This window comes from Vicia villosa, unplaced genomic scaffold, assembly GCF_029867415.1.
Source record: "Vicia villosa cultivar HV-30 ecotype Madison, WI unplaced genomic scaffold, Vvil1.0 ctg.002529F_1_1, whole genome shotgun sequence".
NCBI lineage: Eukaryota > Viridiplantae > Streptophyta > Magnoliopsida > Fabales > Fabaceae > Vicia > Vicia villosa.
Genome location: NW_026705958.1, coordinates 231,707 through 236,268, shown reverse-complemented (window position 1 = coordinate 236,268; position 4,562 = coordinate 231,707).

The window sequence follows — 4,562 nt, the reverse complement described above, 5'->3', positions numbered from 1 at the left end:
AAGTCCTACCTGGAAGATTGTGTTAGGAAGCAATCAGATATTGATCCTGCTTGGATCCGTGGCAGATTACTTCCGTCCAAGGCTGATCTTCTGAAGAAGGATCAGAAGGAACTAAAGGCTAGGCTAAAAAGAAAAGCCCAAGAAGATGAGGCTGAGAAAGCCAAGAAGTTGAGGGTCACCTATGATCCTGACAAGGTGGACTCTGAAGAACGAAGAGATAAAAGGATCAGAGATTCCTTTCGCAGAACCAGATCTTCTTCTTCTTCTGTACAAATCTCCAGAAAGGTTTTTACTCCACCTCCTTCTGTCCCTAAACCCTCTCCCCAATCACCTCCCTCTGAACCAAAAGTAAACTTCACCTTACCAAATCCTTCTCCATCATCCTTCTCCTCTCCCATTCTAAACCCCACACCTTTAAGTATTCTTCCCCCAACTCCTTCTGATAAATCTCTCTCACCAATTCCCTTTACAAACACTCCATCCTCGTCTCAATCTATCATTTCTGATATTCTATCCTCATCAATCATTCTCTCAGATATCCCTTCTTCCTCATCCACCGTACCTCCACCTTCTATATCCCATCCCTTACCTACCAGAAAATCCAAACCTTACTGTCTTCTCTACCCTGACTACAAATTCACCTTCAATCCGCCTGAACCTGAACCCTATACCTACCTGGAACTTTTCAGACATGAGGTGATTAGCAGTCTAGACCTTCTGAAGGATGCATTTCTAAATGGTCTGGATGATGTTTCTACAAGAAATCTCTGGAGAAGATTTCGCAAGGATTTTCAAGTAGAAGCAATGGGAGTACAGAACAGACTAGTGGCTGCTGCCCCTGGTTACCCTGGTTACCTTCTGGAGGAAGATAATGGTATATACTACCATCCTCTCAGAAATTGTGTTGCTGCTGAGGAGAAGCCCTTTGTGGATGAATTGGAAGTAGCAAGACTCGCTGCTGCAATGGAAGCAAATCCATGCAGGGATATTGTTATCTTTGTTCCTGATTATCCTGTTCTGCTAGGAGACTTCAAGACTCTCTTTGACTATCTGAGGGAAAACCCGTCTGAGAAAGACCCAAGCTTGGTCATTCCAGAAGTTGTTGACCCACCAGAAGTCGAAGGTCCTTCTGCTCCCAGGAATCTAGCTGCCATTCTTCAGGCACTTGAGAATGGAGACTCGGAAATTCCTGCTGCAGAATATGGAGATGCTTCTATGCAAGAAGCAGATGCTGAAGATCATGTTGCTGAATCAGATCCTGTTGAGGAAATCCCTGCAAATGATCTATCTATGGAAGCTGCAGATCAACATGTCATCCCTGTGGATAGAAGCTGTGAAGCTTCTTCTGATGAATCTTCTCGTCTTGCAAGGACTCTGGAAGAAATTCAGAAGAGACAGGATGAGCAAAGCTCACTCAATGCTGAGTATAGCGCTTTCATGGTGAGGCAAGAAGGACACAACAATAAGGTTCAAGAGATGCTGACCAAGATCTTGTCAAGACTAGGGCCATCTTAGATTGAGTCTGTGTTGTTTCTTTCTTTTCGTTGCATCTGTCTTTGTGCATCTGATCTTTCTTATCTTCATGTACTTCTGTACCTGCTGTTTGAACTTCAATGAAATCACCTTCTTCCTCCGTGTGTTTCGTTTTGTTTGTCTCTGAATCTTTTTTGCTTTTTGATGATATGACAAAAAGGGGGAGAAGATAAATGATAAATGATTTGATTAATCTATCAGTTGCTGGGTAAAGCTCCCACACATTTACTAACAAGAACTGCAAGTTCTATATGGTTTAAGTGTTTTGCAGGTATAAAGAAGTAAAGAAAATCTTCAAAGCAAACACAAGAAGCAAAACCATGGAAACTGAAGCAAGCTGAGTGCTATCAAGCTTCAGAAATCAGAAGCAAGAAAGAAGAATGAATCAGAAGCACTGATAATAGAATTTGATCCATATTTGTCTATTTGATCTGACAAAATTCTATTTGCTCTGATACATTATTTTAGCCTATATGGCTCTGATACATATCATGTGTTTGAATATATATTTTATGTTCTAACTCGTTCATGCTGACTTTTGTCGTTTAGTTTTTGTTCTGTAACATTTCAGGATGTAGAGATGCTCTGATGATGCTCTGGTACATTCAACAATGTTCTGATACAAATCTAGCATGAAGTGATGTTGGTAAAAATTCAAGCTCTGAAGCTATCCGAGGGAAGCAGAAATCAGAAGCTGTGAATGTTCTAAAGATCCAGAAAACTCAAGTTCTGAAGCTGTCCTGAATGGAAGCAGAAATCAGAAGCTGTGAATGTTCAGAAGATCAAAGAAATTCAAGCTCTGAAGCTGTCCTAGATGGAAGCAGGAATCAGAAGCTGTGAGTGTTCTAGGGATCTAAGGAAATTCTAGTTCTGAAGCTGTCCAATGGAAGCAGAAGTCAGAAGCTATGAATTCTCTGAAGACAGAAGCTTATATGATCGTCTCTACCGAAATAATCAGGGAAGTCTTTTATTAAAGTTCTTCGAGTATTTATTTCAGGGGGAGATTATTTATCTTAGGGGGAGATTGTTAATCTCAGGGGGAGACATATTCATATGCTTATGCTATAGCTGTGTAATTTGTCTTTTGTCGTCTGTTCTTTCTGATCGCAAATTCATATCATTTATATATGTTTTTGTCATCATCAAAAAGGGGGAGATTGTTAGAACAAGAATTGTTCTGATCAATTATCTTAGTTTTGATGATAACAATAATATGAATTTTGCTTAAGATAATATGGTACTCTAATCCAATGCAATTTCCTTTTCAGGAAATATATAAAGAGTACGCATAATTCAGCGCTCAGAAGCTTTGTCTCAAAGGGTTCAGCATGCAACATCAGAACATGGTCTGGCAAGACATCAGAAGATGGTCGAAGCAGAATCAGAACATGGGTCTACGGAAGCATCAGAAGAACAAGAGAACAGAAGCACTGAAGTTCTGATGGTATCACGCTCAGAAGCACTTCAAGGTCAGAAGATCAGAAGATGCTATGCACCAAGCTGTTTGACTCTGATGATATTCAAACGTTGTATTCACAAACATCAGATCAGAAGAAAGTACAAGTGGCAAGCTACGCTGACTGACAAAAGGAACGTTAAAAGCTACTAAAGGCTACGTCAGTAGACACAGCGTGAACAAGGCTCGAGGTAGTTGACAAAAGCGTATAACATTAAATGCGATGCTGTACGGAACACGCAAAGCATTAAATGCACTCAACGGTCATCTTCTCCAACGCCTATAAATATGAATTTCTGATGAGAAACAAGGTTAACGATCCTGAACAAAACAACGCCTATTAACTTGCTGAAACTCTGTTCAATTCAAAACTCAGAATCTTCATCTTCATCAAAGCTCACTACATTGCTGTTGTAATATATTAGTGAGATTAAGCTTAAACGTTAAGAGAAATATCACAGTTTGTGATTATCGCTTTTAAGAAGCATTTGTAATACTCTTAGAATTGATTACATTAAGTTGTAAGGAACTAGAGTGATCGTGTGGATCAGAATACTCTAGGAAGTCTTAGAGGTTATCTAAGCAGGTTGTAACTAGAGTGATCGTGTGGATCAGTATACTCTAGAAAAGTCTTAGAGGGTATCTAAGCAGTTGTTCCTGGAGTGATCAGTGTGTGATCAGAAGACTCTGGAAGACTTAGTTGCTGACTAAGTGGAGAACCATTGTAATCCGTGCGATTAGTGGATTAAATCCTCAGTTGAGGTAAATCATCTCTGCGGGGGTGGACTGGAGTAGTTTAGTTAACAACGAACCAGGATAAAAATAACTGTGCAATTTATTTTTATCTGTCAAGTTTTTAAAGCTACACTTATTCAAACCCCCCCTTTCTAAGTGTTTTTCTATCCTTCATCCAACCCTGGCATATCTTGATAAGACCAAGCGAAGACATCTGAGAATTCTTTGAGTAGCTGTATCAAACTCTCTCTGATCTCTGAACTGAGCGAAGCTCGAATCTTAACCTCTTTTCTGTTTCCATCGGAACCAAGGTTAATGATCTCTAGAGGCTCATTGTATGGCTGAATGGCCTCTTCCTTTTGTTGAAGTAATCATGAAATTTCCTTTGATATTTCTTCGTCTTCTTCTTCCTCTGCCTCGAATACAGGAAACTCAAAGCTTGGAGAAGTCATACGGTCGCACGTTTCAACGGGGTATTTTATGATTAATCTGCATATGTGTGATAAGTTTTATTTAGACAACGAGGGAAGACTCGGTGTATGCAGTTAATGGAATATTTGATGTTTTTTAAGGGTGATTTTTAGGATTACCAATTTCCGAAAAAAGAAAAGGGAAAACTAAACGAAGGAACAGAATGTCGTTTTTATTTATGGACAGTCATTTTTTGAAACAAAGACCCTATAAAACAAAACTCTATTGCTTTGGGCGAAGCAAAGAGGGACATTTTCCTAAGAAATAGTAAAATGCAAAGCCCTATGAAACATCTCTTCACCCTGGGCTATGGTGAGAGGACAAAATAACGGTGAAAGTTCCTACTTAGGAGTGCGAACAACAGTTG